This window comes from Engraulis encrasicolus, chromosome 20 (assembly GCF_034702125.1).
Source record: "Engraulis encrasicolus isolate BLACKSEA-1 chromosome 20, IST_EnEncr_1.0, whole genome shotgun sequence".
Classification (NCBI taxonomy): Eukaryota; Metazoa; Chordata; class Actinopteri; order Clupeiformes; family Engraulidae; genus Engraulis; species Engraulis encrasicolus.
This window is the reverse complement of record NC_085876.1, coordinates 42,536,094-42,548,593: the sequence shown is the minus strand read 5'-3', so window position 1 is coordinate 42,548,593 and position 12,500 is coordinate 42,536,094. Positions and strand designations below refer to the sequence as shown.

At 47.6% G+C, this 12,500-nt stretch overlaps 1 protein-coding gene and 1 long non-coding RNA gene across 2 annotated transcripts in view; one reads left to right on the top strand and one right to left on the bottom strand.

The window, feature by feature from the left end:
- LOC134435914 (uncharacterized) overlaps positions 1 to 2,349 on the top strand; it is a 2,993-nt gene extending 644 nt beyond the window's left edge. Inside the window, exons 2-4 of the long non-coding RNA XR_010032127.1 lie at positions 1,378 to 1,438; positions 1,703 to 1,834; positions 2,026 to 2,349. This is a non-coding gene — a long non-coding RNA (uncharacterized LOC134435914). The remainder of the gene's footprint in view (positions 1 to 1,377; positions 1,439 to 1,702; positions 1,835 to 2,025) is intronic.
- Positions 1 to 12,500, bottom strand: part of gabbr2 (gamma-aminobutyric acid (GABA) B receptor, 2) — a 568,733-nt gene that overhangs the window by 237,709 nt on the left and 318,524 nt on the right. The gene's annotated exons all lie outside the window — the stretch shown is intronic.

Here is a 12,500-nt window from a genome sequence, read left to right as displayed (position 1 = left end):
TGCTAGGTGACAACAGCTGGTTCATTAACGTTGTATTAGTTCTATGCATTGACGTTGCGAGACCCGTGTGCGTCTGATTTCAAATGTATCCAGGACAGTCGTAGATACCATCAGTAGCTCTAGACACATCAATGACACAGGGGAAGTAAAGTTACCGCTGATTTTTGGTATTGCTCCGTCTGACTGTGTGTGTACGGCCACAGTAAATGTTGATTAGCCGGTGGAACTTTTCGGTTTGAAAAAAGACGAGACGTGAGACTGCGTGACAGAAGGGGCTGTGTGTGCTTGTGTATGGGTGCGCGTTTGAATAGAGTTCTTCAGTAACGCGGAAGCATGTAGTAGATTGTAGTCTTTAATGTTAGCATTTAAGGACTTCCTGGTTCGTATCGGCTTCCGGCCTCCATTGAGAATGAATAGGGGTAAATTTCAAATAAGCTCCGAGTGCAAGCACGCGCTTAGCGAACCCCCGCAAACTGTCGAGGGTGTTAAAAATAGGCTGTAGGTATGACATGGTTGATCATTTTGTGTCAAACTTCGACATAAATACGATGTTGCGTCCATATGCTAAACCCGGAAGCTTTTGGCGACTACAGAAGCGGCGCCTGTATCTAACGGCATGTATGTGCGGAGAGTTGTACCCATGGCAACCAAAGGAAAGTATGTAGTTCGGAAGTTTTAATGATCAGAAAGGGGTTAGCAATATTGAATTATAATCGTCATGATTTAACATGTGAATACACCAACATGATGATACGATCCGTTCCACTAATGAGAAAGGGATGCGGGGACACGCTAATGTTCATTGTTGCCATGCAACTTATATTTTTGCCAAACCTGAATCTCTATGGCGTTTTGCAATGTAAAAAATCGCCATCGAACCGGTAGTCCAAACGCCGCATACAAGTTGACGTCAACGCTGAAGAGCTCTATTGGTGCGTCGTGTGTAGAACTAGATGCTGCAGTTTGCAGCTGGTTTGATTCATGTCGTGGGTCACTTACCAATGTATGTAGGCCTAATTGGCTATGACCTTTGAAATAGTTGAAAGTAAATCCCAGTAGTATCTAGTGAAACACACATGCAAACGCCCTTCTGTCCCTCATTCCCTCAAACTCGATCTTCTACATTTGTTGTGTAAAAAGGACATAGCAAGTTTTTTGTATCAATGATCACTTTAGGATATTCCAGTGCATTTACATTCAATATATACTGTACCTTGAGTGAGGTAGAAATGCATATTGTTGCAAATATAAATACTGTTAATTTGTTATTTTTTGTAATTAACTTAATTAATTAATTTACTGAATTTCTTAATATGTTACTATTATTTGGGTTTTTGTTCTCTGCATAACTCTCTTTCACCTATATTAATTCCTCAGCATTCAAGATGTTTGTAGGGTCCTCACCTCAGCTACCTCTCACAAGGTGCCCCTGAAAAAGGTGATGAAAGTTCTTGTGTAGTATCTAATCTATGACTATTAGCTCGTGTGTGTGTGTGTGTGTGTGTGTGTGTGTGTGTGTGTGTGTGTGTGTGTGTGTGTGTGTGTGTGTGTGTGTGTGTGTGTGTGTGTGTGTGTGTGTGTGTGTGTGTGTGTGTGTGTGTGTGTGTGTGTGTGTAAAATCTGTTGTAATTATTTTACATTTTTCTCTGCATAGCTGTCTCCTTCACCTATATTAGTTTATCTGTCTTTCTGGTCACAACAGAAATTCAAGACGTTTGGGTCCTCAGCTCAACTGACCAAGACCTTTGCTCATTGAAGGCATGAAGTAATTTGTGATGCCCCCACGATTGCAGTTTTTAAATCCAGATGGCTTGCTCTTTTTAACATGTGCGAGGTAAGTTATTTGTTGATTTTTTTGTGTGTTTATTTCCTCATTTTAGTAAGACCATCAGGCCTTTTTGTAACCTTTGTCACAAGTCTTAAGTTACAAGTATTTTGTAGGTATGTGTTTTGTGCCCTGTTTCAAGTTAAGTGCCAAGTTCAAGAGGATCATGACAGTTGGTTTGCTGTTGAATTTCTTCTCAGAGCTGGATGGTCTTTCAACAACACTGCTCCGGGTCTTCAGCAAGAAAGGTGCTTCTCATGCAAGGAAGATACAGAGGATCCTGGTGCCCATGACTCAGGTAAAACATGCACACTGCCATGCATCACAGTAATGCTAAAATTTCAAGATCTAATGTAATGGGGAGAAGTAGGGTGTCTTGGATCATATTGCATTTCTCCCACTAATTTCAATCCTTCAGCCAGTTTTGAACTCATTGTCTTCACCTCAGTTCTAACTACAGCTGGCTTTACACACAGCAGTCCTGGGCAATGATATAACAGTCTTTTGCAGGTCAGTTGATGTGGTTGCTGCTCGGTTTTATTATTATTTTATTTTTTTATTTGATTCTCATGTCTGTCTGGCTTGCGATTCCCATGAAATGATCAGGGGAATTAAAGGTACACTGTGTACGAGTTTTAGCTGTTTATTTCCGGAATTCATGCTACCCATTCACTGATGTTACCTTTTTCATGAATACTTACCACCACCATCAAATTCTAAGTATTCATTATGACGGAAAAATTGCTATTTTCATACATGAAAAGGGGGATCTTCTCCATGGTCCGCCATTTTGAATTTCCAGAAATAGTCATTTTTAGCTGCAGAAATATTTGGGCCATACTAGAAAATATTAGTTTATTACTTGGTAAGTTTTCATGAAAAGGTCAAATTTGGCAATAGGCAGCCCAGTTTCAATTAGCAGCGTAGTTGCAGTACCTTTTTTGACCATTTCCTGCACAGTGTACCTTTTTAAGGTCAGACGTCACATTTTGGCATCACTTCAGTACGTTTGGAACCAGGGCTGAGTGCTGAAATGGTACCGAGTACTTGGGGCTAATGGAAAAGTGTCAGAGCTGCACCATGCCATATCAAACAGTGACGTACTGTACCACTTCACTGCCAGTACCAACGATACACTACGCTACTAGATAAATGAGATGTGTCCTTTGTTTAATGTGGTTGTACCTGTACTGCGTTTATTCTTCCTGTTGGTTAAAATGTTTTTCCTGCATGTTTGTTTCCTGGCATACATTGACCGGCCCTCATACGCAGACTGACAACATTGATGTGAACAGGGAGTGCATGCTGAGGAGCTGACGGTCTACCTGAATGAAGAGCCAGACAAAGTGGTATGTTACAACTCGGCAGCTAGATCTGTCTTTTTCGTTATTAGGTGGCATAGGGAGATCGCACACATCAGTGGCCTGCGAGGCTCATTTTGTTGGGCTCTGGTGGGCTCCTCCATCCTGTGCTACCTGACATGTCTCCTGGCATCTCATCCACGTTCTGGACACTGCTGGAGGACACACCAAACCTTCTTGCATTGATGTGCCATCTTGGCCTCAGTTATGTGTTCTTTGCAAACACGAATCTGCCCAATTCCAGCTTTGCTAAAGCACCCTCACATCATCACAAACCCTTTGCCAAATTTCACGTTCAATCCAACACCAGTCATCTCTGATTTGTAGATCTCTGCAGGTCTCTATCTACCCATGAGGGTGTTGCACTTGCTGTGGCACATTGCGAAGGCCGCATTACTGAAGCAGCAGAAGTTATCTTAGAAGAAAACTTAAACTCAATATAGGTTTTAGTTCTGGAATACGATCGTGCTGTAGGGTAATAGTTTTCTCATAGTTTCACCTTAGACAACTCCCCCTTAGGAGACCAAACTTTGAGCAGACTCTTTTGCATTGGATGGGTGGGGTTTGACATATCTTTCTCTCTCATGCAATTTTTGGTTGACAATGTGCCTAAAAGGGCCAATATGTTCAAAATACTAATAATTGTGCTGGTGGGGCAGCCATGGCCTAGTGGTTAGAGAGTTGGTTTTTCAATCTATTGGTTGCAGGTTTGAATCTCCCCTGACCTGTCACTACATCTCCATCCATGGCTAAAGTGCCTAAGGCAAGGCACCTAACCCCACATTGCGCCAGGGCCTGTAACCAATACCCTGAAAAGTAATAAATGTAAGTCGCTTTGAATACATGAAAGCGTCAGCTAAGTGTAATGTAATGTATTGTAACAATTTTGCACACTGTATACTTAGCTGTATGTGTAAAGTTTCTCACCAACACTCGTGAAAAGATCATGACCCTGTTTCTCAAAAGCACCGTTGTTAGTTAGCGACTTGGTATTTTGCCAATGGGAAATTGCATGCAAGCAAAGTTTTTACTGACTTCATTATAGGACTAGGTGTTAAAGTCCCTTCATGTTCATAACAGGTGATGGTGGAGTGGGGTTCAGTGATGGCCATGTGGTGCCACCATCGCAACACATCGTCAGTTGTGTATCCTGCATCATTGGGTGTTTCGGCCATTTCACACAAAACACTCTCATACAGGTTGGCCCACCACAGGCTGATCAGACCTGGGTGTGTGCTGTACGGTGGCATCACATGGTCACCTGGCAGCCCATGTTGTGTCCCTACGCTTCAGCCACAGCCAGTGACTGCTCTCCTCAGCTGCTGCAGACAGCTCTTTGATGGCCCTCCGTTGGGCCTGCCCTCTGACACCGACCTCCTTAAGAAGCCCCGTGGTGCTTCTGGCCACAAAGCCCCTGCAGCCCACCTCCACAGGCCACACCTTCACATTCCAGCCCCGCCCCTCTGCTTCCGCTGCAAGGTCGGCATACCGCAGCCTCTTCCTTTCATACGCCTCCCCAATTGAATCCTCCCACGGGACGGTTAGCTCCACAATGAAGACACGCTGGCAGGAATTGGACCATAGGACCAGGTCAGGGCGCAAGTTTGTTACTACTGCGATTTCAGGTGGAAAGCGGAGCCTCTGATTGAGGTCCACCCGCATTTCCCAGTCCCGGGCCATGGTCAGTGGGCCCACCTCCAAAGGAGCTGGCTTGGCTCCCCTTTTCTCCCCTCGGACAAAAGGTGTCTTCCATGGGGCAGCTGGTTGGGAATTTGGAGGCATGGCATTGGTGGTTTGTCTTTTCTCCTCAAGTTTAGCAGCCAAACACTTCAGCACCTGGTTGTGGCGCCAGGTGTACCTTCCTTGGGTCAGGCTGGTCTTACAACCCACCAAGATGTGCTTTAGGCTTGCAGGAACTGCACACAGGGGACAGGCTGGTTCCTCTCCATACCACAGGTGTAGGTTGGTTGGAGAGGGCAGCACGTCATACGTGGCCCTGAGGATGAAACTAAGCCTGTTGGCCTCCATGCTCCACAGCTCGCTCCATGTTATTTTCCTCCTCTCAACACTCTCCCACCTCATCCAGCGGCCTTGCTGTGCCTGGGAGACTGCCTTGGCGCACCTAGCTGCTTCCTCCTGCTGGCGCACCTCTTCCACCACCATGTGCCGTTGTTCATTTGGCTTGGCCCTTTGCCATGTGGGTGTTGTTGCTTGCATGCCAAGACCACTCCTGCCATGCTGGACATGCCCTACTACATCCCGGTGCCTGAGAGCGGCCTTTGCTACTGCTACTGCTGCCGATGGTTTCCATTTTCTTCCAGTAGCTAGAGTTGGCGCTGCACCTCTGACGAATGGATCCCGGGAATCAGTGAGGGTCATTTCCAGCCTTGTTTTGGCACACTTGTACTCTTCCACAAGGCTTGACACTGGAAGGGAGAGGGCTCCATTGCCATACAGGCCTATGCTGCTAAGGCATTTGGGCAGTCCAAGCCACCTCCTCACCTGTGCACTCACCAGCCTCTCCAGTCGGTTGGCATGGGATAGAGTGACCTCGTAGATGGAAATTGGCCACATGAGGCGGGGCAGCAATCCAAACTGAAAGCACCACAATTTCAGCTTTCCAGGGAGAGCAGTGTTGTTTATCTGCTTGAGGCCATTGATGGTATCCTGCTTGAGTTGCTCCACCTGCTTCGAGTCTTTGAGCTCTGCGCTGTACCAGCGGCCAAGACTTTTGATAGGCTTCTCCAGAACTGTTGGTATTGGCTCGTTGTTGACGTGGAACCTCTCATTTGTAAGCTGGCCCTTGACAATGGATAAGCTGCGGGATTTGCTAGGTTTGATCGCCATCCGTGCCCCTTGGATGTTTCCCTGGAGTTTGTCAAGTAGGCGCTTGGTGCATGCAGGTGTTGTTGTTATTGTTGTCATGTCATCCATATAAGCCCTGATTGGAGGAAGACGCAGTCCATTCTTCAGCCGTTCCCCTCCAACCACCCATCTCGATGCTCGTATGATGAGCTCCATAGCCATGGTAAACGCCAGTGGAGAAATGGTGCAGCCCGCCATAATGCCAACCTCGAGGTGCTGCCAGGCAGTTGTACTAGCCTGGGCTGTGACACAGAACTGCAGGTCCTGGAAGTACGCTTTGACCAGCCCTGTGATGGTCTCTGGGACTTGGAAGAAGTTGAACGCTGTCCACAACATCTCATGTGGCACAGATCCGAAGGCATTGGCAAGATCTAGGAACACCACGTGCAGGTCTTTCTTCTCCTTCCTTGCCATCTGTATCTGGTGCCAGATGACATTTGTGTGTTCCAGGCAGCCTGAGAATCCTCCTATTCCTGCTTTCTGCACTGAGGTGTCTACAAAGTTGTTCTTCTGCAGGAAAGCTGAGAGTCTCTGAGCCACAACACTGAAGAACATTTTTCCTTCCACGTTCAGGAGACTGATCTGACGGAATTGATCTATGTTCGAAGAGTTCTTCTCTTTGGGAATCAGGATTCCTCCCGCCCTTCGCCATGCCTTTGGTATGATCCCTTTTTCCCATGCCACTTTCATTAGCTTCCAGAGGTACCTCAAGACTCCTGGCGTGTTCTTATAGAGCCTATATGGAACGCCATTGGGGCCAGGGGCTGATGCTGCTCTTGCCCGCTGTACTGTCCTCTCAATTTCGCTCCATGTAGGGGGCCTTGTTTCCATCTGGTGTTCAGCTGGTTGTATTGGTGGCATGTCACCCGGAATGCTGGCTGGCATATGTCTCTGGTTGTCGGAGTAGGTCTTTCTCAGGTGCTCCTCTAGTTCACTAATGGGTGCTCTGAGGGTCCCTGATTTCTCCTGGACGAAGAGGGTTTTCACAAACTTGTAGGGATCTCTGTAGAAGGCACTCCTCGTTCTCTCCTTCTTCTTATGTTGCTTTCTCAAGCATTCAGCTCTCCTCAGCGTTGCCAGACGCTGCTTGATGTCACCTTGCAGTGCCTCAAGTCCTTTTCTCTCCACTTCTGTGGCCCTCTTCCACTGCTTTCTCAGGCCCCTTCTTTCCTTCACAAGCCTTTCGATCTCTCTTTGCCTTCTGGACTTGTGATGAGATTGTTCCTTCGGTCCCTTGCAGCGCTCGCTTTTCACCCCAAATCTCTCTGCTCCATAGCTGTAGATGATTTCTCCAATCTTGTCCAGCTTTCTCTCTACGCCTCCTTTCAGCCCCTCCAGGAGATGGACTATGTCAGTGTTGATGGTTTCCCACTCCTTTTTCTGGCAAGATTTAGGCCACAAGATTTGAGGCTTTCGTCCCTCCATCTTCCTCTCTACTGCGGTCTGTGGCTGGGTGGGCTCCGGGCTCATCTCTGTGGGTGGATACATGCCTGGTTGAGCTTCGTCTGGGGTTCTGATACCCTGTGGTCTGTGGTGAGTGTCCTGCCGCTGGGCTTCAATCGACTGATTTGCCCTACCTCTGAGAAAGTAGTGGTCAATGCGAGGCCCCTCGCCAAGCTCTCTCAAGCATTTCTTCCTGCCCTGATGGATCTTGAGACCCTTCTCGGATGTTATCTTTTTCCAGCCACAGATGCAGCTTTGTAACTTGTGTCCCGCCAAAGCTGCTGTTCCATCACCTGCCGTGCTAAACATTTGACTCGTTGTCGTTTCCGTTGCAAGGTTCGTTACCATGTGATCAGCCGATGAGTCATCTTCCGCCCCCACTCTCGCAGACTCCAGGGGTATTTTTCCTTTCGAACTTTTCGTAGCCGTATTGGGTGGAACCGAATCACTGTTTAGTGACCGGATCCTGCCAACATGGGTAGCTAGCCCCTGCAGCCCCGATGGGGTCTATTCCCTCCTGCCAGCAGTCTCTCCAAGCTGTCACCAGGTCTTTCCCAGGTCGTCATCTGCTCTTTCGCAGTGGTCACTGGTTTTGACACCAGACATCAGACTTCATTATAGGACTAGGTGTTAAAGTCCCTTCATGTTCATAACAGGTGATGGTGGAGTGGGGTTTAGTGATGGCCATGTGGTGCCACCATCGCAACACATCGTCAGTTGTGTATCCTGCATCATTGGGTGTTTCGGCCATTTCACACAAAACACTCTCATACAGGTTGGCCCACCACAGGCTGATCAGACCTGGGTGTGTGCTGTACGGTGGCATCACATGGTCACCTGGCAGCCCATGTTGTGTCCCTACGCTTCAGCCACAGCCAGTGACTGCTCTCCTCAGCTGCTGCAGACAGCTCTTTGATGGCCCTCCGTTGGGCCTGCCCTCTGACACCGACCTCCTTAAGGAGCCCCGTGGTGCTTCTGGCCACAAAGCCCCTGCAGCCCACCTCCACAGGCCACACCTTCACATTCCAGCCCCGCCCCTCTGCTTCCGCTGCAAGGTCGGCATACCGCAGCCTCTTCCTTTCATACGCCTCCCCAATTGAATCCTCCCACGGGACGGTAAGCTCCACAATGAAGACACGCTGGCAGGAATTGGACCATAGGACCAGGTCAGGGCGCAAGTTTGTTACTGCGATTTCAGGTGGAAAGCGGAGCCTCTGATTGAGGTCCACCCGCATTTCCCAGTCCCGGGCCATGGTCAGTGGGCCCACCTCCAAAGGAGCTGGCTTGGCTCCCCTTTTCTCCCCTCGGACAAAAGGTGTCTTCCATGGGGCAGCTGGTTGGGAATTTGGAGGCATGGCATTGGTGGTTTGTCTTTTCTCCTCAAGTTTAGCAGCCAAACACTTCAGCACCTGGTTGTGGCGCCAGGTGTACCTTCCTTGGGTCAGGCTGGTCTTACAACCCACCAAGATGTGCTTTAGGCTTGCAGGAACTGCACACAGGGGACAGGCTGGTTCCTCTCCATACCACAGGTGTAGGTTGGTTGGAGAGGGCAGCACGTCATACGTGGCCCTGAGGATGAAACTAAGCCTGTTGGCCTCCATGCTCCACAGCTCGCTCCATGTTATTTTCCTCCTCTCAACACTCTCCCACCTCATCCAGCGGCCTTGCTGTGCCTGGGAGACTGCCTTGGCGCACCTAGCTGCTTCCTCCTGCTGGCGCACCTCTTCCACCACCATGTGCCGTTGTTCATTTGGCTTGGCCCTTTGCCATGTGGGTGTTGTTGCTTGCATGCTAAGACCACTCCTGCCATGCTGGACATGCCCTACTACCAATGTAGTTACCAATGATGCTGTTGAGAAACATACCCCAGAATGGGGTCATAGCCACACCAAAAACGAAGAGAGGTAATTGAACATCAGTTTGATCTCACATTCAATTACCTAAACAGGCAGTGTGAGGGCACACAAGTCAACATCCTCCTCATACCTTTCATAAACTATACTAAATATACTACTATACTACTTTTCCCATCTCTGGGTGTGTTAGGGTGGACAGAAATGCCCCAAACTTGCGCCCACAAATACCGCTTACGGCTTCAATCATGGGTTTTGTTTACTGTTTTCCAGGATGTTGATCTGGACGGTCCAGCTGAAACGTATTGTCTTCGTGTGCGTGTGATCGGCAGAGAGTCCGCAACGACATTGGTAACGTACCTGTGGCCATTGCAGTGTTTGTTTTGGTTTATGCTCTTAATCTCTGTTACCTTCCAGAATGGAAGTACACTTTCAAATTTCTGTTTCATTCTAACCGTCTGTTTCATCAGTTTTTGCACTGCTTTTAAATGTACACTGTGCAAGATTCTTAGTTGTTTATTTCCAGAATTCATGCTACCCATTCACTAATGTTACCTTTTTCATGAATACTTAGCACCACCATTAGGGTGCATCAGTTGCCCCCTATGAAAAGATATGGCCTTGGCCCTATAGTAAAAATGTTCTACACCCAGTAAAAACACACTGTGTAAAATATTTTGAAATTTGGATGAAGTCTACCGGGGCCACCAGCCCCATGAAAATAGAAAATAATGGTGAGAGTCAAAATCTTGAATAGAAACAGGGCTGGACTGGCCATCTGGCATGGCGGGCATTTCCCGGTGAGCCCCGCACCCTCGTGGGGCCCCATTTTTTAATTTTTTACATTACTGAACATAGGGGCCCATGAGGGTGCGTGGCCCACTGGTGAGTCAGTTCTCCGGCACTAATAATAATGAGGGGGCCCCCTTAAATCCGAAAGTGCCCGGGCCCTATTTATCGCCCAATCCAGCCCTGAATAGAAATGGACATTTTGTTGCATAAAGCTATCCAATAAAAACATATTGCCTCAGCTGTGTGATAAAAAAAATTCTATGCACAGTAAAATCACTCTGTGGAAAATGTGTTGAAATTTAGATTAATTCTACTGGGTCCACCAGGCCCATGAAAATACAAAACAATGGTGATAGTGATGGGCAACCTGGATTCCAAAGTCCAGTGCCACATATTCCAAATATAGCCAAATATAGCGTAATGAACCAGCTGACCCACTGCCAGTATCAAGCAAGAGATTGCGAAGTTGTATGACTTTTGTGTGCTTCACCTGTGGGCCTAGGATTGTACAGGTAGCTGTTAATACCTGGTGGAACATCTGTACTAAAGCAGTGAATGCTCCTTGGAATGACTTATGTTTTTTCAAGAACTCCCTGCAGTAGTTCAATAGAGTACATACAATACAACTGTGATGTTGGAAAGAGTGGCTTCCCAAAACCTGTACTTACGTGGGCAGTCATGGTTGAGCGGTTAGGGCGTCAGACTTGCATCCCAGAGGTTGCCGGTTCGACTCCCGACCCGCCAGGTCGGTTCGACTCCCGACCCGTCAGGTTGGTGGGGGGAGTAATCAACCAGTGCTCTCCCCCATCCTCCTCCATGACTGAGGTACCCTGAGCATGGTACCGTCCCACCGCACTGCTCCCCATGGGGCGCCACTGAGGGCTGCCCCCTTGCACGGGTGAGGCATAAATGCAATTTTGTTGTGTGCAGTGTGCAGTGTTCACTTGTGTGCTGTGGAGTAATGGCACTCTTCAATACAGTTGTATTGACTGCCTTGTAGCCTAGGCATTCCAAGGAACATTCACAGCTTTAGTACAGATGTTCCTCCATGAATTGTAGGCCCACAGCTGAAACACGTAAGGGTTAACGTTCGGCGAGAAGGTCGCTACCGTGGAATAGCAGCACGACAGAGAGAATCTTTAGACCCCGACGCGGAGCGGATTCACACATGGCGGGGACATTTCTTTAGGCCTATTTAATGTTAAGATTGTTGTGCGCAAAACAAAACAGTGCCGTTGTGGTAACCACTAGGCAACAGCTAGGTAGCCAGGACAACAGGTGTAGCCTAGTCTATCACAACAGCTGATTAGAGTCTTGTTGAAAAGTCGCTTTAGCAGTGAAAAGTCTTGTTGCTATTGACAGCGGTCTGTTATAGACCAACCCGTCCGTTATCGAAAAATAACACAATCCAGTGCCACAGATTTCAAATTACCTGGTTTTACCTGTCCAATGGGGCACCTAAGTCTCCACCCCTTCCGGGCGGCTTATGGGGCTGGCAACGCAAAAACTTTTGACTGGGCTGTAATGGACTGATCAAAGCTATTTTCCGACCCACCTCGCATTTCCCCGTCGATCATACATATGCTGTGCCTCAGAATTAATAACAACCAATGGTGTGCTTGTTGACTTCACTTGGCAAGCGATTTTTGAGTTGTGTGTGTGCAAAAATATACAATTATTTGGACTACACAACAGACGTCGCATGTCCGACGTGCAGCCACTTAAGCCGCAGTGCAGCGGTAGGGTTGGCTGTGCCTCGGTTCACGTCAGATATGCGAGGCGCACGTGTAGTCTCTAACATAGTTTTGCACAAAAGCTAAAATAACGTTTCTTGCGTGTCGAAAATGAGTGGTCTTACGACGCAAATCCAAACCTTTCAAATTCACTGTCATCATATGTGAAATCCGGAGCACATGCCAAACGGGATGAGGATTTAGCTTGACTCGCTCCATTAACTCTCATTCAAAATTTTGAGAGCTCCAGCCCCATGGATCGGAAGTAGAAGGGCGTGACTTAGGTGCCCCATTGCCCTAACTGGAAAGGTAAAACTAGGTATGTCATTTGGAATATGTGGCACTGGACTATAGCTTTGGAATCCAGGTTGCCCATCACCATCACCATTATTTTGTATTTTCATGGGTCTGGTGGACCCGGTAGAATTCATCTAAATTTCAACATATTTTACACAGAGTGATTTTACTGTGCATAGAACATTTTTATCACACAGCTGAGACAATATGTTTTTATTGGGTAGCTTTATGCAGCAAAATGTCCATTTCTATTCCAAGATTCTGACTATCACCATTATTTTCTATTTTCATGGGGCTGGTGGCCCCGGTAGACTTCATCTAAATTTCAAAA